Consider the following 24,207-nt stretch of genomic DNA (forward strand, 5'->3'; position numbering starts at 1 on the left):
TGCATCCAGGGTAGTTTTATGGCTCCAGCCTCAGTTAAGACTTCACTTGGGTCAGCCGTCGCAGCTGTGGCCACATCTAGCAGTCTCTCGTAGTTCTGGCCGCACCTGGCCGCTCTGGCCGCACCCAAAGCAGCTCTCGCGGCACCCGCCGCGTCCCGGAGAGGCTCGCGGCTCCGGCCACACCAAGGAATGTAAAGGTGCCACTTGCGCCTGTTGCCAAGTCTAACGGGTGCTAGCGGCACCGGCCGCACCCAAAGCGTCACACACGGCAATTGCCGCGTCCTACGGGGGCTCGCGGCTCCAGCCGCACCAAAGGACGTCACGAGCAAGGTCCCGCACCAGCCGCGACCCGCGGCTGCCGCCTGCCACTTCCGGCTGTTGTCGAGTTTAACGGGTGCTAGCGGCACCGGCCGCACCCAGAGCGTCGCTCGCGGTAATTGCCGCGTCCTGCGGGGGCTCGCGGCTCCGGCCGCACCAGAAGACGTCGTGAGCAAGGTCCCGCAGCGGCCACCACCCGCGGGTGATGCCTGCAACCAGCAACCAACCAGAGCGTCACTCGCGGCAATTGCCGCGTCCTGCGGGGGCTCGCGGCTCCGGACGCACCAGAAGACGCCGTGAGCAAGGTCCCGCACCGGCCGCCACCCGCGGGTGACGCCTGCAACCAGCAACCAACAACCAGCAGGCACTCGCGGCACTCACGGCTCCAGCCGCAACCGCAGCAGACGTTTCGCTCCCGCTGCGTTCGGGACCGTGACCGGGACACAGAGCAGTGCAGTGCGGCCGCGCCCGAAATGCCCCTCCAGCAACAGGCAACAGGGCAATAGGGTATGGCCAGACACCGCAGTCGGCGTGTCCTCCTCGACCTCCTCGACTGCCCGCTCGCTTGCCTGCTCACAGCTCGTGCTCCACAGCGCCACCTGCCCAACTCCAGTAAGATGTCTTAGGAAATTCTTCTGGGTTTAGCAAAATTCACACATTCTTTTTCACACATTCTTTCTCATTCTTTGACAAATACCAGCTTTGGTAAACTCTTTGAGTGTTGGTGTTAGATTTGGGGGTCTCTAGTTGGCACAGGTAGGTACTTGTGACAAATAGGGACCCTTGCCTCTAGCCAGGGTAAGGGGGTACACTCCTAAAATAACCCCTGCTCACCCCCTTGGTAGCTTGGCACGAGCAGACAGGCTTATCTCAGAGGCAGTGTGTAAAGCATTTGTAACCACATACAGTAACCCAGTGACAACACTACAAATGGACACCACACTGGTTTTATATAAAAAATAAGTATACTTTATATAGAGTTACCACAAGACCAATAAACAACAAAAATTCACAGTACTGTACTTCTAGATGGTAGTTTTAGCTTAGTTAAGTTCAGTTCTTAAGATGCGTCACTTTGTGTCAATGTGCCTTACGATGCGTTGCGCTTCCACAACAAGTAATGTTGCAGCGATGGAAATGCGACAAAGTTCTGGTGCAAAGAAATAAAGACGACACTCTCTCCTTGATGCGACACCCTTCCCGGTGATGCAGCGGCGTCTGCGGTGACGTCGATCCTCTGCTCCGGCGATGCGAGATACTTTACAAGATGCGAGCCGTGACTGGCGCTTCGACAAGCTTCCCAGCGATGCGGCGGCGTCTGCGGCGACATAGATCCTCTCTACTGGTGATGCGAGTTGCTTTCACAACGATGCGAGCCGCGACAGGCCCTGCGACACTCTTCCCAGTGATGCGGCGGCGACGTCGATCCTTCTCTCCTGCGACACGCTTCCCGGGGATGCGGCGGCATCTGCTGCGACGTCGAATCTCTTCTCCGGGGATACGGGGCGCTTTGTGTTGTGAAACAGCAGTGGTAGTTCTGCGACACGCTTTTCCATCTTGAGTCTCGCTTCCAACTCCTCCAACTCCTTCCAACTTCGCAAGTCCCCCACAAAGTCCAGCACAGCTGCAGGCACTTCAGGAAGACTTTTGGGGAGCTGGTGGATGAAGTCTGTTGTCCCTGAGACTTCAGCAGGAGATAAGCTCTTTTCAAAGCCCTTGGAGATCCTTCACAAGTTGAAAGTAAATCACACAATGTTCTTTCTCCTCTCTTTGGCAGGCAGGCAACCACTGCAGGCCAATCCCCTAAGTAGCGCTTAAGCTTAGGAATAGTCTCTCCTCAGTTTCTTCAAGTTCCTCTCCTCAGCAGAGGTTTCTTCTTGTAGTCCAAAAGTGATCTAATTTCATGGGATCAGGGTCCCAATATTTATACCCCAATATCCTTTGTTCTCTGAGGGGAGAGGGTCCTTTGCCCAGTCCAAACCAGTTCTGAAGCACTCTGTTTACCAGACTTCTCCTTTCCTTTCTCAGTGCAGGGCAGAAACATCAGACGCCCCACAGGAGGTGGAGCCAGCATTGTGAAAGGCAAGTACAGCCCTGGAGCACTTTGTTGACAGGACTCCTTCTATTCTTTCAGTGTGCAGGGCAGAGACATCAGCCGCTCCCCAGTGGGTGGAGCCAGCATTGTGGAAAGCAGGCACAGCCCTATTCAAGGTTCAGGTGCAACTCCTCCCTCCCATCTAGAATACAGATCTCTCTATTCACCACTGGGCTAACTCATCCTGTCTCTTGGAATCCCCCAGCCCTGTCACTCACAAAGCCAGACAAAGGAATACACAACCTAGCAGAGGCAGGCTTGAAAGGTTAGGCAATAAAATACCTACTTTCTAAAAGTGATATTTTCAAACACAGAATATTAAAACCAACTTTACTAAAAGATGTATTTTATTATTCTGAGTTCAGGCATATTAAACTCGAATTTCTACCATGTTCTCTGAGTCAGTTAGGATTATAAAATATAACAATCTTAACAGCCCATTCTGGCCTACGGAGAACAGGTAGCCTTGCAATAGTGAAAAAATAAAATGGCTGTAATTCACTATTAGGACCTGCCACATACACCAGGGCTTGGTCTCCCTTATACTTACAATGCATCCTGCCCTTGGGCCTACCATAGGGGTGTCTGATATGAAGAAAAGGGAAGGTTTAGGGACTGGCAAGTGGGTGCACTTGCCCAGTCAGCATGACAGTAACAGGCTGCTTGCAGGCTCTGCAATGACAGACCTTAGACATATTTTACAAGGCTGCTTCTGTGGGTGGCACAACCAGTGCTGCACGCCCACCAGCAGCATTTGGATTTACGCACCCTGGGCACACACAGTGCACTGTATTAGGGTCTGACAAGTAAACCTAAAATATGGAACCACTGATTAATACATCAATTTACAAAAGAGAGCACTTGCACTGTGGCACTGGCATCTAACATCAGCAAAAATACACGAGGCAACAGCAAAAATGGAAGGGAGACCCATGCCAATGGTGCCAGTTCTAACAGTTGGCTTTTTAAAAGATGCTGCCTGTCATAATAGTGTGCCCTCTTGTAGATGACCAGGACTAATCTTTTGGCATACCCCCTAGAAATGAACTTCTCCTTCATTTCAATAGCCCTGCAGTCATATTCAGATAAATTAGTGCTGTTTTCCTAGACTGCGCTTGAAAACTATTTAAGTGTAGCAGCATATTAATTGATGTGGGTTTCACAAAAAGATGAGCTTCTATTTGTAGGTCTTTGTGCCTTATACTGATATTCAAAAATGCAACCTGTTCAGAGCTGATGTTAAACATGAATCGCACATTTTCATAACATAAATGTAACCATGTCACGATCCAGTGGAACTCATCAAAATTGCTTGTCCAAGTGAAGAAAATGTCATCTATCTACCTTGACCAATGGGTCACTGACTCAAAGAATGGTGCAATTTCATTATAGATGAACATCTGTTAAAATTTGGCCATATAAATATTGGCTACATTGACGTCACAAAACGCCCCCATACTGACACCTTTGATCTGCTTGTATAGTTGGCCATTACATCTGAAGGCATTCTCCTCTAGGATGATGCCTAAACAGTCCAAAACTAACACTTTCGGAAAATGAACTTGAATTCCTCTATGAACCACTCTACTGCTACAATGGCTCCACTCTGAGGGATGTTACTGTACAAGGCTCCAATGTCCAGAGTGACCAATGTGTCACTTGCGGAACTTAATCGAAGACCTTCTACAATGTTTATAATGTCCTTCATATATTGTACATGTTAGACCGGTATCATTGGCGCCGGTTTCCACTGTATTTTGCCTTTGCCTCCTGTGTTTTTGCTGTGTGTTGGACTTCGTTTTGCTGGTCTAGATGCTTTGGGCACTTTGCCACTGCTGTTCAGTGCCAAAGTGCCAGCCTCCCTTTGTCAGTTGTTGGTGTGCATTGATGTTTCTATGATTAATTTATATGGTTTACTGTTAAGTCCCTAGCACAGTGCACTGTGTTTGCCTAGGGCCTGTAAACCAAATGCTGCTAGTAAGCTTGCAGCAATGATTGTGCTACCTACACCTGCAGCCTTGCAACAAGGTCTCAGGCCTGCCATTGCTGTGCCTGTGTGCATTCTAGTACTGACATGTCAACCTGGCTAATGCACCAACTTACCAGGCCTTAACCTTCCCTTTTCTTACATGTGAGTCACCCCTAAGGTACCCCTGTAGGCAGGGTGCAGTGTATGTAAAAGGTAGGATATGCCCTGATGTGTGTGGCATGTCCTGATAGTGAAATACTCCCAATTTCGCTTTTCACTATTGTAAGGTTATCTGTCCCCATAGGATAGAATGGGGAGTTTGCTTATAATATCTTATGAGTATTACTACCCATGGGAACTAGATAGGAAAATAAAGTTTAATATGCCTGAACTCAGAATCTCAAGATACATTTTTTAGTGAGGCCAATGTTTACATTCTGGGTTTGAAAATACTGCTTTTAGAAAGTAGGTATTTTCTTGCCTAATTATCTAGTGTGCCTCTGCTAGGTTGTGTATTGACTGTCTGGCTTTAGAGTTACAGGGGCTGGGAATGTCCATTCTGTTCAGAGAGCCACTTGGGGGGTTGAGGTGTGTCCTACCTTTCCAGGGTGAGTCAGGACTGGGTTGAATAGACCTGGGCTGCATTCAGACTACTCTGAATGCAGCCCAGGTCCCATTCAAAGAGGAGGTCTTTGAATGGGCCCGGACTGCCAAGGACAATGCTGTCTCCACCTCCTGCCAAGAAGCTGCACCAGAGAGAACAGAACTGGTTTTGGCTGGGCAAAGAGCTTCTCTGACACAGAGAACAAGGGATTTTGTATCATAAAATAGGGGTCCAGACACCAGACTTTTTGATTACTTCTGAGAATCAAGAGAAACCTTTGCTAAGGAGAAGACCTGGAGAGACTGAGGAGGAACACTGCCCTGTGCTGTTTGGGGTTGGCTTGCAGTGGCTACTTTCTGCCAAGGAAAGGAGAGGAGAAGGACTTTGTTGTGTGCTATGTCCCCTGCTTGAGGAAGATCTCCAAGGGCTTGAAATAGAGCTTGCCTCCTGTTTTGAAGTCTCGTGGACATAAAGACTTCACCCCCAGTTCCCCCTGAACTCCTTTGCTGGGAGTTCTGACCTGCTGAGAGATGCCTGCCAGTGTTCTGGACCTCTGGGGGTTGTTTTGGGACTGGAAACAGCAAGAACTGTGAAAATAGACGCATCGCCTGTTTCAGACGCAGCGCAGTGGTGCGAGAAGAATTTTCAGCTGCCGCTGCCACTGAAGAGTCAACGCAGCTCCTACTTGCGGCTGAAGTGTCTGCGGTATGACAAATTCTGTGCACAGATCTCCGACTTCCGGGATCACCGCACCAGTTCTGACTCAGGCCTTGATGTGGAAGAACCGACCCATCGAGGGGACGTGGCTGAAATCATCGCAGCACATCCCAGGTCTTTACGAATCTCATTGAAGCGTCAAGTCTGTCGCATCGTGGGGGATGCAGTAAGAAACCGACACATCACCTCCCCACGCAGAAAGAAACCGGCGCATCACCTCCTCTATGATAAGGAACCAACACATCACCTCCCCGGCGCAGCAGTAAGCAACCGCTGCATCACCTCCCCTGGAGCAAGGAACCGACGCATCACCTTCCCGGAGTGTAAAGAACCCGCACATCACCTTCCCTGCGACCCTTTTTGCTTGCATTTTTCGATTCATCCAAGGTACTTTGTGTAAAAGTGTTGCATCCAACATTTTCTTGGATGAGAACTGTTTCTACCGTTGGAAGCCATGTTTTTATTACTGTATTGTGGATGTTTGTTGTTTTGGTCTTGTTTGGATAAAGATTACTTATTTTTCTAAACGTTTATGGTGTCTATTTGTAGTGTTTTCACTGTATTACTGTGTGTGTTCACAAATGCTTCACGCACTGCCTCTGAGATAGGCATGTCTGCTCATGCCAAGCTACCAAGGGGTGAGCAGGGGTTATTTTAGACGTGTATCCCCCTTACCCTGGCTAGGAAGAAGGGTCCCTACATGGACAATGGTGCAAACCATTGCCAACTAGACCCCATTTCTAACAGTACATAAGAGGAGATCTTGGGAACAGGTGGTCAGAGTATGGCATCCGTGTACTTCAAGAGAGGCACAGTGATGCAGCCTATTGTGGTGACTATTGCGCAACAGGGAGGATCCTCACTATTTTTGTTTTGATGTATGTGAGGGGGTATGAAAGATTGTATGATTGAAACTATAATGATATGTAATGTGATGTATTTTTGAGCTATTTTCTATTCTTAAAGTGTAAACTGAATATTATATTTTTGAATAATATATCCAATTTGATATTTATGTCTATGTCACTCTGGTCATTATATCATGTGTCCTTAGTTGTGTTATGATGTATCTTACTTGTTGTGAATGAAGAGTTGCCTAAGATTTTATGTTCACAATTCTATATATGTAATCCTGCAATTTCATAGACATTCTTGCTATGCGCACAGACGCCTTAAGTATACTCTCCGTGGTGAGTAATCTGACCAAAGGCTTATGGTCACTGTGTAACAAACATTCCTCACCCAAGCAAATGATCTAAAATGCTCCAGTCCCCATACGCACGCTAGAGTCGCCCTTTCAATAACCGAGTATTTCCTTTCTTATGGCGTAAGAGTTCTAGAGGCATATGCAACTACAACTTCACCACCTTTCTCCTTTACATGTGACAATACAGCGCCTATTCCCTTGCAACTTGCATCAGTAGTAATCACACTAAACAGGTTGGGATCAGCAATGGCTGTTTTCACAACAGCAAATGCTCTTTGACAGTCATCATTCCTCACAAATTTGCATTTATTCTTGACTAACTGGCAAATATTATATGTACTTGTTTAAAAGTTGTTCACATATTTAGAATAAAACTGTGCGATTCCAAGGAAAGATCTAACATCATCCTTACTCACTGGTTTTGGTGCTAATTGAATTGCTTCTATTAAATCAGGTTTTATAACTGAGTATTTATTCTCAGAAATGAACACCACCAGCGGATTCCTTAGTCCTTCAAGTCCTCTGCAACTGCCCTTCATGCTCCATAATTTTTTTTTCCTCAAAACATATTTTCATTGTTGACATCCAATAGAACACATGGGCCGCAGAAGCCACCCATTGCCAATAAATAAAATAACAAATATATGAATCAACATTTCCAATGGTTGTAGCGGATGAATTCCACAAAAGATACATTATAATAAAAACAAAGAAATTAAAAAGAAAAAAAACAACAAAAAACAACTGTGCCACAGTGTGTCTCCTTAACTGACATATGAAACTTAAATATATCAAAATATGTTGCCATCTACATGCATAGTGATTACAAAGAATAGGTATGTACCAACTAGCCAGTATCATGATAATGATTCATTAACATCCGTTGGGGGGGGGGGGGGGGGGGGGGGGGGTCTCCAGCTATATTCCCCTATAGTCTGTCCACCTTTTCCAAATTTTGTAATGTTTCCGTAGCCACCCCCTTGCCTCAAATACCGGGAGCTCCAAACCCATGCAGAAATCAACACCCTTCTTCCACACCACAAGCCCCGGTGATGTCTCACCTTTCCAAACCTGTTCAATGTCTCTCTTGGCTAGCGTTAGACCCAGGAATAGAAGATGACGTTTGTATCTGTTTCCGCCTATATCCTTCGTAATGTGGAGGAGAGCTAACTTCGACGAGGCATGAAAATCTCTCCGCTCTGCACATCTCGGAGGTGCTGGGTCGTTCCATGGCTTCTTCCGTGACCCTTCGCCGCCATGCGTGGCTTCGGGACAGTGTGTTCCCAGAAAATGTGCAGGAACGGCTGGTGGATCTTCCCTTTGATGGCACCCTTTTGTTCCACGCCCCGGCGGACTCAGCCATCCGGAGGTTCTTGGCGGGGCTTCGGCCTCCTCCTCCTCCTTCTTCTCACCCTCAGTGACCGGTGAGTTGGGCTAGCTCTTGATGATGCTCTTCCTTTTAGGCGAGTCGCCCTCATTGTTGTAGTTCGATGTGTATTATGGCCACTCGTGTCCTCCTTGTGTGTTTTTGCTTGGATTACCTGCCTGAGATTAGGCCTTCTGTTTTTTCTCTTGGGCTGCTTGATAAGTCTTTTCTTTCCCTGCAACTTTTTCTGTTGTCCTCTGCTGCAGACATTCTTCCAAAGAGGGTTCCCATGTCTTTGGACTTAATTTACCCTATGTGGGGTAGTGGTAGCTGTCATATAGCTTATGCTGTGTTGTGGCGTTGTAGTCGCCTTCGGGCTTCTGCTATCCATGGCGTTCATGTACGTTGCAGGTGCAATTTTTCCCTTTTGCTGGATTAGACTGTCTTGGTGGTGCCCCGGGGTGTCTTCCTCAGGTTTGTTGCCTGTGTGCTAGGTCTGACCTGCTGTCTGCAACCTAGCTTCGTGGCTCTGGTTCTGCTTCTTGAGTCGTGTGCTTGGACCCCATGCTGCGGTGTGTCCGGGCTCTTCTTCACCTTCATGTAATATATCTTGGAGGCTGAGATGGTGTGTTCCTCCTTCGTCCTGGTGTAGCCTGGCCGGTCTTCCGGGGGGCCCGGGCTGTTGTTCCTGCTTCCGACTGTTTTCTTGCTGTTGGCGCCGTTCTGTCTGGTCTGTTGCCTTCCGACTGTGGTGGGCTTGCCTTCTTTTCCCTTGTTTCCTTGGGCCTTCTAGGTTGTTCTTTCCCTCTTCCTTGCCCTGGCATTGGTTGGATGTTCTGTTGCCTTGTAGGAACGGGCCGTGCTTCGGCCTCCTTGCCCTTGGTTCTTCTGTTGAGGGTGTACAGGCTCCCTTTCTTCTTCTCTCGCTCCCCCCCCCCTCTTGGGGTTGGTGGTGCTCTGCTTGTGGGGGTTACCCCCCTTGTCTGGGGGGGACAAGGCTCTTTGCCTGCCAGTTAGACTAGTCCCCTGTGGGACCCTTTGTTATGTCGAGGCTGGTGAGGTCCTTTCTCAGACCCTCCTTCCCCGGGGGTATGGCTAGGGTATGTATTCGTCGTTAAGGAATCTACGGCTAGTAGACTCTATCAGATGTAATAGTTACTTACCTTCGGTAATGATGTATCTGGTAGAGACGATTCTAGCCGCAGATTCCTTCATGGCCCGCCCTTCCTCCCCGTTCTACGACGACCTTTCGCTTGGTCTTCTGCACTCACCTCCCAGAGGGTGGCTATGTCTCCTGTGGGTGCATCCCTTGTTCTTTTGTATTGTTTCTTGTTCCTTACTCCTGTGCCCCTCTGTTCTGGTTGTTCCAGGGCTGAGGCTTGCCTTTCCTCTTGTCCCTTCCCTCCCTCCCTATTTGTTACTTAGGGTCCTGGGGCCTCTGCTAACCTCTGAGTTGGGGTCACCTGGTCGTGCCTTGCCCTTTGCCCCTTAGGGAGGTTGTCGCACTCTGTGCCGGGGTTGCCTAGGAGGTTGTCGTTCCCTGTTTGTCTTGGAACCTGTACCCCCATCGTTATTCTTGGTTGGGGTCGTGGCCCTGCTACATGTTGTTGTGACATTTTGCTTATGTTCCTTGTCTCAAGGGAAGGGGGCTGTCTACATGCTGGCAGGGTGGCTCCTCAGGGCTGTGCTCTGATCTTTCTTCTTTCCCTGCCCTTGGGTACTGCACTGTTGACACTACTCCTTATGGTGTTGTTTGTCACCAGTCCTTTTTTCTGCTCTTTCGCACACTGTTCCCATACTCCTACAGTTTTTGTCTTATGGCTCGGCGTTGTGGCGCGGAAAAGTTCTCCAAAGAAAACTGACTTAGGCGTGCCGGGGTGGGACTTATGTGACCTCGCTGACGTCACTTACGCGGGCGACGCCTGGGCGGAGCCGCGTGATGCCGTCCATGGTGGCAATGGCGGGTTGTAAGTCGCAGAGCAATGCCGCGCAATACAGAACTCTGTGGAGAGCATTGTCACCCAGCAGCCAACGTTCCACCGCATAGGCGGTAAGGGAACAACAGTGGCAGTGTCTCCCGACCCCGCTTGGCGCCAAGTAACACTTGCAAAGCGGAACATTCTAAATAGCATTGTGGAGCACGCTGTAAACTCTGGCAATTTTAGAATTGATTAAAAAATGTTAAAATCACTTTCGCCGTTTAAAATTGATTGATAACGAATTTTAAACCACTCACGCTGTGCTGATATTGAAATTGATTGATAATTTTAATCACTCACTCACCGTGCACCTACGATCCTCCCCGGAGCTGCAAGGGGCATTGGGGCTCATTTTCGAAGTCTGTGCTCAGTGTTTCAGCCTGCCCGCCCTGGTCCGACTCGGTATCCAATACCGTTGAGCGGAGGGCGGGTCAGGTAAGAGCCAGACACGCCCAGACTCCCTGAGACAGTCGAGCAGTTAGCACTCTAGCCTCACATTTGAAAGGGCTATTTAGGCGGCGAGGAGGCTTGGCTGATTGCGGTAAGGGAACGACAGTGGCAGTGTCTCCCGACCCCGCTTGGCGCCAGGTAACACTTGCAAAGCAGAACATTCTAAATAGCATTGTGGAGCACGCTGTAAACTCTTGCAATTTTAAAATTGATTACAAATTTTTAAAATCACTTTCGCCGTTTAAAATTGATTGATAACGAATTTTAAACCACTCACGCTGTGCTGATATTGAAATTGATAGATAATTTTAATCACTCACTCACCGTGCACCTACGATCCTCCCCGGAGCTGCAAGGGGCATTGGGGCTCATTTTTGAAGTCTGTGCTCAGTGTTTCAGCCTGCCCGCCCTGGTCCGACTCGGTATCCAATACCGTTGAGCGGAGGGCGGGACAGGTAAGAGCCAGACACGCCCAGACTCCCCGAGACAGTCGAGCGGTTAGCGCTCTAGCCTCACATTTGAAAGGGCTATTTAGCCACTCGTCGGCCCAAGCGCGCAGCGATTGCGCGCAGAGGGGCACCTAAGTCAGCACCTAAGACGAGCCAAAAACCAGCCCGTCTGCGACAGGACGGGGCCAGGGGCCAGGGACTATGGCAATTTCCATCGATGCCCAGGTAACCGTTCCTAGCACTCAGAGAACGTATACACTGCTTGGTATACAAAACAGCCTCCCGAGGGGTTGTAGCAAGAGGGTAATATCAGTATGGAAGGTCCGTTCTCCTGTAACAATTGTAAAGCCCAGTTCCATACAATACTTGAGGACAGGACCCCTACTGGCAGCCAGGAACAGATGCTACCACTCGATAGGGAACCAATACATCCTAATACTGTCCAAATTCACAGGTTAGACGCGGACACTTCTTTAGGAAGTAAGAATCTGCTCTGTAACATCAGATCTCTATCCAAACATTCCACAGAGGTTTCGGACCTTATCACTTCTGAAGAACCTGATATATGTTTCCTGACGGAAACATGGCTAAAGCCCCACTCGGTCCCTGCTATAACCTTAGGAATCCCAGCTGGGTATAAAATAGTTAGATTAGATCAGCCTATTAAGACAGGAGGGGGAATAGCAATAGTTCATAAGCAGGAAATAGACATCTCTGTGATTGAAGGACTGTGTACCCCCAAGCTAGAACTTCTGATTTTTAAAATCAAAACCACGCCCAAAGGGAGCAGGAAAGGAGCTCTAGTATATCGCCCCCCTGGTCCATGTACAAACTTCTCCATCTCACTCGTAGAAGCACTAGCCCCTTATGTACATGAACATGACGACTTCCTGCTTCTAGGTGACTTCAATGTTCACAGTGAACTAGCAGAATGCAATGAGGCACAATCCCTATTAACGGATCTGTCCCTATTGGGACTGAAACAAGCCAATAGCGGTCCTACACATAAGGCAGGACACACCCTGGATCTGGTCCTGACTAACTCCCCTCTGATTAAATGTCTACCCCCATCTCAAGTAGAGTGGACTGATCATTTTATTATTGAATTTTATATCCCCATTGTGAATCCCCCTTCAACCTGTCAGATCACCATACCTAGTAAAAGGAGACAATGGCATAAAATGACTCAGGAGTCTTTTAAAGACAGATATGTTGAATCTATCCTGACCCCTACTGAGAACATTGAGACCGCTATGGCTAGATTTGAAGGGGCGATTGCTGCAGCAGTAAATGACATCGCACCACTAAAACATTTTAATCCTCGGCCAGCACATAAACAAGAAGTCTGGTATTCAGAGCATCTAAAATCACTAAAACAAGCAGCCAGAAAACTTGAAAAGAAATGGAGAAAATCCCATTTGGCCGAGGACAAAAACATTTATTGGCACTCCCTTACCACGTATCACAAAGCCATTCGTGCTGCACGGAAAAATCATATTGCATCCCAGCTCATGACTGTGGCAAACACTCCAAGAGTGCTCTATCAAATCCTGCAATCTTTCATGAAACCAATGGCTTGTGAGAGTTCTGAGCTGGCGTCACAACAACTTTGCGACGAGATCTCGCTACTTTTTACTCAAAAATTAGACGGAATATATCACAAAATCACTAGCTCAACTCAGTCTTTTAGTGGAGGAAAGTCGCCTACTCTGATAGCTGTAGAACTCCCCTCTTCCACTCACTCCCTCGACCTGTTTCCCCCTATCTCTTTAGAAGAGGTAATATCGTTAACCTCTCAGATTAAGAGTGGATGTCCAATTGACATCATTCCGGCAAGACTAATGCCCATGCTTGCCAGTGATCTAGGTCCTGGGATCCAAAAGCTCGTTAACCTCTCTTTAAACACCGGAGAAGTCCCCAAGGAGTGGAAAAGGCCTTGATTAGACCAATCAGAAAAAATCCCGCAATCCCATGGACATAACTAGCCAATCTAAGGCCAATATCCCTGCTCCCGTTCTTAGGCAAGCTCATTGAAAAGCATGTCAACCGTCATCTGTCCAACTACATTGAATTAGCAGGAGGGCTGGACTACTCTCAATCGGGGTTTAGGCCAAAGCACAGTACCGAGACCATCTTGATGTCAGTCGCAGACGATCTACATATGTATCAGGACAAGGGTTTTTCCGTGATCCTGGTACTATTGGACCTGTCTACGGCATTTGACACCGTGTCTCATAACATCTTGACAACTTGGCTGGCCAACATTGGCTTGGAACATAAGGCACTCGCCTGACTTAAGAGTTTCTTATCCAACCGGACCCAACGTGTGACCATAGCGGCCTCCCGCTCATAGGAGGTTGAGATCTCAAAAGGGGTGCCACAGGGCTCCTGTTTGAGCCCCACCCTTTTTAACATCTATGTGGCACCCCTGGCCAATATCATGCAAACATATGGCTTTATTCCAGTGTCTTACGCCGATGATACTCCGCTCCTCTTCCCTTTTAAACTCTTTACCACCGAGATCAAGAACTCTTTTTCCCAGGGTATGAAGGCAGTGGCACATTGGATGTCATCCAATTGCCTTCAATGCAATGTCTGGAAGACCGAAGTTATGCTGTTCGGAGAAGCTAAACTCATGTGGACCCCGGACTGGTGGCCACAAGACCTTGGCCCGGTCCCAGAACCGAAGCAGGTCGTAAAAAATCTAGGAGTCCGATTGGATCAAGAGCTATCATTAAAACAGCATAGCAATTACGTTGCGGGTTCATGCTTCCACGTAATTGGGCTCCTACGAAAGGTGTTCCCACTGCTCCCCGACTCAGTCAGAAAAACACTAGTGCAGGCTCTTTTCTTGAGCCGCATTGACTATTGCAATGGCCTGTTTCTATCTGCTAATGAAGGAGTTCTGGCAAAACTCCAAGTGGTTCAGAACACTGCAGCCCGGCTGGTCCTAAATGCCCCTCCCGAACTCCTTCCAAACCTCTGCTGGCGAAACTGCATTGGCTGCCTGTTAAACAGAGAACCAAATTCAAAACATGCTGCTTAATCCATAAATGCCTTAATGGACTAGGCCCTGCATATCTAGTAAACAAATTCACTTACTACATCCCTACACGCTCCCTCAGGTCCAGTGACCAAGGTCTACTATGTGTCCCCCGGGCAAAGAAGGTTAGACACGGTGGCAGGGCTCTATCTGTGGCTGGGCCCTCTTTATGGAACAGTCTCCCTAGAGCTCTCAGACAATGCTCAGAACATTTATCATTCAGGAAACAACTTAAAACTTTCTTGTTCCAATTCTAGCATACATTCTAGCTGGCTTTTCTCCATCTTTATTGTTGTGGCTGCCAAAGGCGCAGAGATACTCCTCCGGGAGTCGAATCTTGCGCGATATAAACCCGCAAAATAAATAGGCCGGATCGCCACGATCACCGTACCACCAGTCATTGAGGACAAGTATATGAGAAGCCATATAATATGCATGGACAGCCGGGGTGGCTACTCCAAGGATAGCGTTTAGTTGGCAAAACCACAAGGGTCTAATAGGATATGGGTGGTTCTGCAACTGATAAAGGAGACGTGGAAAGGAAATCATTTTACAGATTGCGGACCGACCGAAAAGAGACAGGAGCAAGTGGGACCATACATGTGTCTGGCCTCCCACCTGCTTCCACAGCGGAGCAAGGTTCCTATTCCATGACAGGGCCTGCAACAAAGAGAGATGTACTCCCAGGTACTTAAAACCATCCAGAACCATGACTACCTCCCGCAACCAATCACCAAGTCCATTACCTCCCCGCAGCGGCCACAGAAAGGATTTCCCTCGATTCATATAGAGACCAGAGGTTTCACCAAAGATTTGCATAATATGGAGAAGACGCGGGACAGTCCTATTAAGCTCGGTGAGAAAGAAGAGAACGTCATCCGCCTAGAGCGCTATACGATCAGACACATCAGGAACCCATTCAAAGGCACACAGCTGCGCATCCACTCGCACCCAAGCCGCAAGCTGTTTCATGACCAGGGCAAAAAGATAAGGGGAGATTGGGCATCCTTGGCCTGTCCCCCGCCCAACAGGAAAAGTTGTAGAAACCGAATCAGCCACACAGACTGAGGCAGTTATAGCTGTATATAGCAGGCGGATAAGGCTGAGCATTCAGGGGCCGATATTAAGGCGAGAAAGCAGGGTGAAGAGATAGGTCCAGCTTAAAGAGTTGAAAACCTTATTCATATCTGCCAAAAGAAGCGCTACAGAAAAGGGGGTGGTGATGAACAGAGTGTCTGAATTAAGCAGACCACTCTTACCCAGTCCAAAGATCAGGGCTTGATCCATCACCGTTATTTATCTCACTGCCCCATCCCAGCTCAGAACCTGGCTATATGCAAATTAGTCTGTCCCTGGCCCAGTGCATCATGGGAACAGGGCAGACCAAACTACCAAGCCAATTCTTCACCAGAAAGGAGACAAGCTACCGGGGACCGGTTTCTGGCATTTCAGCCTCTTCGGCCCGGCTTGCTTGAATCCTGATGGAGCAGTGAGAAAGGGACTCATGTCTGAGTATACCCTGCCACACCTATAGTGGCCAAAAACGATACAGAAAAGGGGGTGGTGATGAACAGAGTGTCTGAATTAAGCAGACCACTCTTACCCAGTCCAAAGATCAGGGCTTGATCCATCACCGTTATTTATCTCACTGCCCCATCCCAGCTCAGAACCTGGCTATATGCAAATTAGTCTGTCCCTGGCCCAGTGCATCATGGGAACAGGGCAGACCAAACTACCAAGCCAATTCTTCACCAGAAAGGAGACAAGCTACCGGGGACCGGTTTCTGGCATTTCAGCCTCTTCGGCCCGGCTTGCTTGAATCCTGATGGAGCAGTGAGAAAGGGACTCATGTCTGAGTATACCCTGCCACACCTATAGTGGCCAAAAACGATACAGAAAAGGGGGTGGTGATGAACAGAGTGTCTGAATTAAGCAGACCACTCTTACCCAGTCCAAAGATCAGGGCTTGATCCATCACCGTTATTTATCTCACTGCCCCATCCCAGCTCAGAACCTGGCTATATGCAAATTAGTCTGTCCCTGGCCCAGTGCATCATGGGAACAGGGCAGACCAAACTACCAAGCCAATTCTTCACCAGAAAGGAGACAAGCTACCGGGGACCGGTTTCTGGCATTTCAGCCTCTTCGGCCCGGCTTGCTTGAATCCTGATGGAGCAGTGAGAAAGGGACTCATGTCTGAGTATACCCTGCCACACCTATAGTGGCCAAAAACGATACAGAAAAGGGGGTGGTGATGAACAGAGTGTCTGAATTAAGCAGACCACTCTTACCCAGTCCAAAGATCAGGGCTTGATCCATCACCGTTATTTATCTCACTGCCCCATCCCAGCTCAGAACCTGGCTATATGCAAATTAGTCTGTCCCTGGCCCAGTGCATCATGGGAACAGGGCAGACCAAACTACCAAGCCAATTCTTCACCAGAAAGGAGACAAGCTACCGGGGACCGGTTTCTGGCATTTCAGCCTCTTCGGCCCGGCTTGCTTGAATCCTGATGGAGCAGTGAGAAAGGGACTCATGTCTGAGTATACCCTGCCACACCTATAGTGGCCAAAAACGATACAGAAAAGGGGGTGGTGATGAACAGAGTGTCTGAATTAAGCAGACCACTCTTACCCAGTCCAAAGATCAGGGCTTGATCCATCACCGTTATTTATCTCACTGCCCCATCCCAGCTCAGAACCTGGCTATATGCAAATTAGTCTGTCCCTGGCCTTCGCATCAGAAAAACATATTAGTTTGCCGGCGAAGCGATTAAGCTGAGACCTACTGCCATGGTTCCCTGCTCGGCCGGCAAACTAATATGTTTTTCTGATGCGAAGAGCCTACGCCCTGCCCGATGAAGCACAACAGAGCTCTTAAATAAGTCTCTTTTTCACATTTTTTTTTTCCTTGCTCACTTATTCAGTTGAGCACACGCACCCCGAGCAACTTGCCTGTGGGTCAACAGGGGATCAGGACAGGGTGAGCCTTTTAGGGGGCCCACACCTCCCGTCCACCTGTTTTTTGGTCCTGAAGAAACCGGGCACTAGCCCATTGGTAGAAACATGTCGACCAATACACACCAACACATATAGAGATGAGTAGGTCGTAACTTGCCTACTAACATCTCGCCATTAATTTTAACATTGTCCAGTTGCTCTATAATAAAGTTATTTTTTTGAGTAAAACCAGGACAATTTTTAACATATTTTTCTTTTTGCACTTACAGTCACAACCCGCTCCACTGTAGTTCAGGTGTCGAAGCACACCCTGGTGACGCTAGGCCACCAGGGTGGACCCCGATGATGAAGCATGTCACCGCTAGGCTGGTGAGTGAGGGGTTTTAAATAAAAGGATACATTTTTCCTTTTTTGCCATTAGGTCTACCCTCCAGACTATTCGTCCTATATTCTGCAGGGGATACTCCTCCTTTTGTTTCTAAAACATCCGTAAGTACAGTCCCATCCAGGCCACCTACAACTGGGAATACCTGGGGTTGCAGCGTCTGTTGACACAAACGGTGCAACAGAGCACTAGATTTATCTCTCCACTGATAAATACGACTACGGGTGGCGAGCCAATAGAGTTGGGCTTCATTAAGGAGTTCGCTAGCGTAGAACTGGTGCAATGTCTGCAGTTGTCTGCGCGCAGCCTGGCCCGCCATATCTCTACTGACACACTCCAATCCAGAAGCTGAGCCTCAATCTCGAGCAGCTTAACACGCCGCTGTCTGCGAAGAGCAGTGCAGAAAGCAATATCCGCCCCCATGGAGAGTAGGCTTCATAGCCTCCCATAAGGTGGCCGGCGATTCCACCGTACCCATTTTATAAGATAAATAGTCCGTTAGCGAGGCATGGATGTGTGCCCTATACTTCTCATCTCGCAGAAGCCACGGCAACAGATGCCATCGAAATCGGCAGCGCCTAGGGTCAAGAGAAAAGGAGGATTGAGACCGGCGAATGATCGGATAGCACCCTGGGAAGAAGCACGGCCTCGGACAGTCGGTGGGTATATGCAGCTGTAAGGAAAATATAATCTAGGCGGGAAAAGGAGTCATGGGCCCTAGAGAAGTAAGTGTAAGCGTGCGTGTCCGGGTGAAGAGTCCTCAATGTATCCACCCAATCCAAGCTCAGGACCAGGGGAAGTAGTTTCAAATCTGGGGCCACCACGACCCGGGCCGTGGCGCGCAATCTGTCTCGTGTTGTGGACATAACATCGTTCCAGTCACCTCCAACTACCGTCAATACTGATGGAAGGTCAGTCTACAGCATGGTCAGCTTCTCCATAAGGGACCACAAGAAGGGGGCGGGGCATAAACACTACCCAAAATCACGGGCTCCCCATAAGGCATCCCACAGATCACTATAAACCTGCCCTGAGGATCGCTCCATGTGCGGCCATGAACAAACGGGACACTGCGATGGATAAGTATGGCCACACCCCAGGAAACTCTAGTGAATCCAGCATGGTTGTTGTGTGCAAAACCAAATCGTCCCAGGCATGGAGTCTTGGTGCCTGCCAGGTGGGTCTCTTGTAAGAAGAGGACCCCGCCCTGTGCCGCTTGGCTTGACGCAAAACAGCACCTTGCTTAATTTTATCTAGCAAGCCATTAACATTCAAACTAAGAATTCGGAGCTCTCAACTCCCTACCCCGGCTACATCCTTTGACATAGATACTGGCACCGTCCAATATAACAGCTAATAAAGTGATTGCCCGTGGCAATTTCGAAGTGTATGCAGAGAGAGACATAATGGCAATAACACACAACAATAACCAAAATAAGAAACACCCCCCCAACTACCCCACCGAATACCTCAAGAGCAATAGAAGTATGTGTCAGCATTATACCCCCACCCCAAAGGGGTGAGGGCACGGTCTCATACCAACGGTTCCCTATATAACCAGCAACTGAACGAAGAATGGCGGGAGAGGACCTCAGGCAGGCCCATATTCAGTACCATCAGCATGATAAATAACCACAGCAATGTTCTTAGACCCCCATACTGGTATGACATAAACAAAGGAAAAATAATAAGAAATATAAAAATAAAAGCAAATGAAATAGAGTTCACCAGCAAGTTCAGTCTGCATTCAGATGTGTCTCACATGTCTCAGGCCCCACAGTGTGCCTGCGACGGGTCACGCAAGCCCTCATCACCTCGGGAGCTGGAGGCACCTTAAGATTTTGAGCGACTCCTCGAGCGTGATCTACGGTTGGTTTTTCCTTTGGGTTTAGGAAAATGCTAATGTGCGGCCTTACTTGGGGATGACTCTGAATCAAAGCATGGCAGGGTGTGAGTCTTAAGCTTCCGTCGTTCATCTGTCCAGGCAAAAACCTCTTCGGGAGTATCAAAGAAGAGAGTACGTGACTCGTAGATCACCATCAGTCGAACCTGAAAGAGCAATGCATATGGAAGTTTTAGATCCCGCAGGTGAATTTTGGCAGCCGTGAACGACTGCCGACGTTGTTGCACCAAACGAGTATAGTCCGGAAAGATCAGGATTTAGTGCAAGTCATGATGGAGTTTGCCTGCCAATCTCGTCGCGCAAGGATAGCAATGCGGTCATGAAAATTAAGGAAGCGGGCAATCACTGGTCGAGGTCTTGCTCCCGGCGGAGGCTTCTGCATCAAGGCATGGTGGGCGCGTTCTATGATGAAGCAGGATGATAAGGATGATGGAGGGACCCAGCTCTGTATCCACGTGGTGAGGAATCGTTCTATGTTCTTATCTTCACATCCCTCCGGAAAGCCAACAAAACTAAGATTATTCCGTCGGGCCCTTCCTTCGGCATTTTTCACCCTAAGCGGGTACCCTTTGGGGATGAACTTGAAGGAAGACACCTTCTTCTGGAGGAAGGTCACTGTATCCTCTGTGGTAGAGATCCGGGTCTCAGCCTCTGTTATTCTGTCGATTACTGGCGGATCAACATGACATCTGATCCCACTGCCCCAATCTTCGCCTCAAGTGCATCGCGGGATTGGGTGATGGCTGCCATCAGTTCAGCATTATCTGGACCTGTAGAACTCTGGGCCGCGGGATCTGCTGTCTGCACCCCAGTGGCTGCAAAGCGATCAAGCGTGCTTTGTTTAGCACTCGGCATCTTATCCCGAGTCATGTTGAAAGGCAACAGGTAGTCCAGCACCAGCCTATGGAATCCCGTGGGATTTAGCTAGCGGTGGATCCACGCTGCAGCACAGCAGCCAAGCAACAGAGGCGGGAGGTGGAGAAAGCTCCGCTATTGCATGCAACTAGGCCACACCGTTAAAACGGCAGGTGGGGAGCCAACCCGCTTACAAGCGGCACCAGGACCTAGCCCGGCTGCCTCCGCACACAAGCGACTCCCAACCCCCTTATGGATGCCACTGCCAAGTTTCATGGCCTGTGTATAACACAGCACAATGATAGAAGTGCTCCGCAACATCCGCATCCGTACCCCACCCGATGTAGTGATGGGGGGGTGATCAGGCCGGTCCTCCGCAGGGTCTCAGTAGAACAGCAATGCAATCGTGTATATGGCCTGGTGTAGGTCCAGTAGTCCACTCCACAGCTCCCACCACCCCACAGTGCTACGGGGCGGGGCAAGGCCCGAGGAAATTCACCAGGCTTTAGAATAAAATAGAGACAAGGAGACCAGCCTCAAGCAGCCAGGCAGACCGGGTAGTTGATCTAACAGCCAAATCACCTCACCTGGACCGAGACGCACCACCCCTGCGTCGGTCGTGTAAGTTGGCTGGGGAAGGCCTCCAAGGGGCTCCAACAAGGGCTGGGGACGCTGGAATCATAAAGGGGCCCAGGAAAAGACAGGATTGTCGTAGGGAGCCAGCCAGAGACCACACACCAACCTGAAGGAAGATCTGCGGCCGCCACAGGCCCCCACACCACATAGGCCCTGGCCGCTGTGAGTCCTCCAGCCACAGGCTCAATATCAAGGGGACTATGCCCGTCGGCAGATGCGTCCGCAGGCCGAGCCCCAACTCAGCGGGCTATTCAAGCCCAAGGGGAGCGGGTTCACACCACCGCTGTCCCCCGTGGTGTTCGATCTGTACGGTCAGGCAGGCTCTTAGCCGGGAGCACCCAAACGTGGGCTCCCAGCGGCCGACCCAGCACAGTGTCAGTCCTATTGTATGACACAGCTGCCGTGGCTCCCTTTTGCCACAGAGACAGTGCAGCAGCGGGGCCCGACTCCTCCAGAAGCGCCCCCCTTAGATGTCCTCAAGCCGCGGGGCCGGAGGAGGCAGTATCCGGCGCGACGCGAGCCAGGCAGCTGGCCACGGCCCAGGACGAGCCCCGACAGTCAACCTCCGTGCCGATGAAAATGAGGCCATATATCAACCGCAGTACTCCTGATCCGGGCAGAGACTAAGCAGGGGAATCCAAGGCGTATACAATGCCGATGGGGCAGGAGAATTAGCAGGGTGTCTTGGCGGGCCTCTGGAGCACCTCTACGACGTGTCCGCCATGTTGGAGTGTTCGGCCACGCCCGCAACGCTCCATAGAATTTTAACACATAAATCCCATAGTTTGTTTAGTGACAGTGCTTAAAGCACAACACAACAGTATGCGTGTAGTGTTTGGGCTACAACTCCATGCATGTGAAGAGTGTGCCCTAAGGTTTTTCCAGAAACTATAAGCCAAGTTGTACCTCGCTGAGCACCACAGGAAATCACTTCAGGCTCGCTCCTGGTCTAAGGCGATGACACAGGCCCATTTCCCTTACCAATGCCATTCCTTTTCTGGCGACATCATTACGGTCCAAGTCTTTGAATATATACAAATCAAAAATTAATTACAAGATGTCCAAGTGGGCCTCAAACCAGCTACGCCACTTTCCATTTTAGAAGTCTTGAGGACATCATGGTGCCTGTTATGTTATGTAGATTTGTAGGGTGCAGCTTATCACCTGTGAGGGTATTCATGCGCTAGACCAGGGGCATAGCTGTGGAGGTGCTCCTAGTTGAACATTTATGTCTTCACCTTCTTGCGTTTAGTTGAGTACTGGAAAGGTGTATTGAATATGTAGAAGGAGCCTCTCGGTCTCACCCCGGTTCCCCTTTGACGAGCCGATTCCACAACTGATCATGATGCACTTTGAATTCCTAGGTCCTTCTGCAATTTCACAACAGATTGAGGTGTTTAAAGATGCCATACTCTGCATCTTTAGCACCGTAATCACTTTCTCTGTAATCACTTTCTCTGTGCCTTTGAGCCTGATTGATCCACAGAGGCTCCCGTCGAATTACCGCCAGCGTGTCCACCCTGTGCCTCCTGAACCCACCTCAGATACAGCTTGTACTCTGTGTCAGGTACCACTGTCCATGCCAGTTTCTGCTGCGTTGATGTTGTCCCCAAGATACATGAGAACATTAATACCATCATTCTGTTCTACTCTGAAGCGAATCAGTCTTGACCTCGGATGAAGCCGCCATCTGGCATGCTTCCAGTGTACCCGGCCCCATACATTCTGACTCTTCTAAGATCTTTTCCTAGGAGCCACCCTCCATTACTACAACAACTCTTCAGGTTAGACTCTGTCCAAAGACAATTAGCTTTTGGTAATGATGGTGATGGTAGGGATTAATACTCTCATTGTGTTGACCATTTTATCTGGACCTTCAAGAGGCCAGTCGACTGGACCCTTTTCCAGACCCGGGTCTGGGTTCCTTCCCTCGCTCTTCCATGGAAGAGTCAGCCACATTCGCTGACGTCACTAGGTGAGCTGCTGTAACCTTAGACTTGCACTTGCCTTCAGTTGAGGTAAACTTCAACGATTTTACAAAAGGACAGACCCTCATCTGAACCCCTACTGCAGTTCAATGAATCCCTGACTGGCACCCAAGTGTCCTAAATCCTGTGCCTGCCCACCTGTGAACATACAGACCTTCTTTGGGAGACCTTGACTTCTTGATGCAACACCCTACTCCGGAGAGCCTGATAGTACATGCCTCCTCCAGCTGGGTTAACCCCAATTCCTTTCTTACTACCAGCCCTCCCCCTCAGGTCAGTCAAATCCAAATGTTTGCTGGGAAGGTACTCACATGCATTATGGAACATGGAAGATTGAGATCTTGCCAGCAGTCCCAGAAGAATTTTGCACCAACTTGACACAGCCATGTACGTTTTATGGTCATGCTTGGACATAACTGACTGTGTAAGCAGAGTGGTTGGCACTAGCGTGTTACTCCGTGACCAAGCATAGATGGCATAGATGGCATACACTGGCTTTTCGAGTGACATTCAAGCTCATGGATATGCTCTCCTGGCCTTTCCAAAGAAACAAGTGATTTGGCACCCCAGAACACAACACTCTCAGGAATTGTGGTAACAGGACACACCCTTTCGCTCTCTCACTCGTACTTGTCCACAATAAGGTAAGAAAGAGACATCAAGGAAGTTTACAATGTTTATTTAACCCCTTGGCTGCGGTGGCAATTCTGCCGCAGCGCTAGGGGGGAGGGGGGCCGCGCGGCGCTCCCTTGCTCGTGACGGAACCGCTCCGCCACGAGCCTCGGGCGCGCTGTGCTTGTGACGGAGTGGCTCCGTCACGGCCCCGCCCGCTCAATAGAACGCGCCGCGCAGGCGCGCCGAGCGGGCCGTGACAGAACCGCTCCGTCACCAGCACAGCGCCACCGAGGCTGGTGACGGAGCGGTTCCATCACCAGCATGGGAGGGGTTAAAATATCATTATCTAAGATGCAAGAATTGCACTACAATTATAAAACAAATACATATCAATAATATCATCAGCATGGTTAATAACCCAGCAGGCCCGTTCCGTTATTCTTTCTGGAAAGACGTGCACTCCCGAGTATCTCTAGTAAGGCACAGAACTATGCTAGTCTCTTCGATTTGAGCAACTTGGTACACAATGAGAGCTCTGTTTATGTGTTAGGCGATGGTTGCCCCAGATTCACTGTTCTCATACCATTGACTAACTTGATCGTAATGAAAGCATCAGGGAAGGGACGGTCAATAAAACTATCTTTCGTTTTGTGCCGAGGATACACTA

General features: G+C 49.2%; 1 protein-coding gene across 3 annotated transcripts in view; it reads left to right on the forward strand.

Annotated features, from left to right (window-relative positions):
* LOC144816539 (uncharacterized) overlaps positions 1–24,207 on the forward strand; it is a 1,138,385-nt gene that overhangs the window by 587,164 nt on the left and 527,014 nt on the right. The gene's annotated exons all lie outside the window — the stretch shown is intronic.

This window comes from Lissotriton helveticus, chromosome 1_1, assembly GCF_964261635.1.
Source record: "Lissotriton helveticus chromosome 1_1, aLisHel1.1, whole genome shotgun sequence".
In the NCBI taxonomy this organism is placed as follows: domain Eukaryota; kingdom Metazoa; phylum Chordata; class Amphibia; order Caudata; family Salamandridae; genus Lissotriton; species Lissotriton helveticus.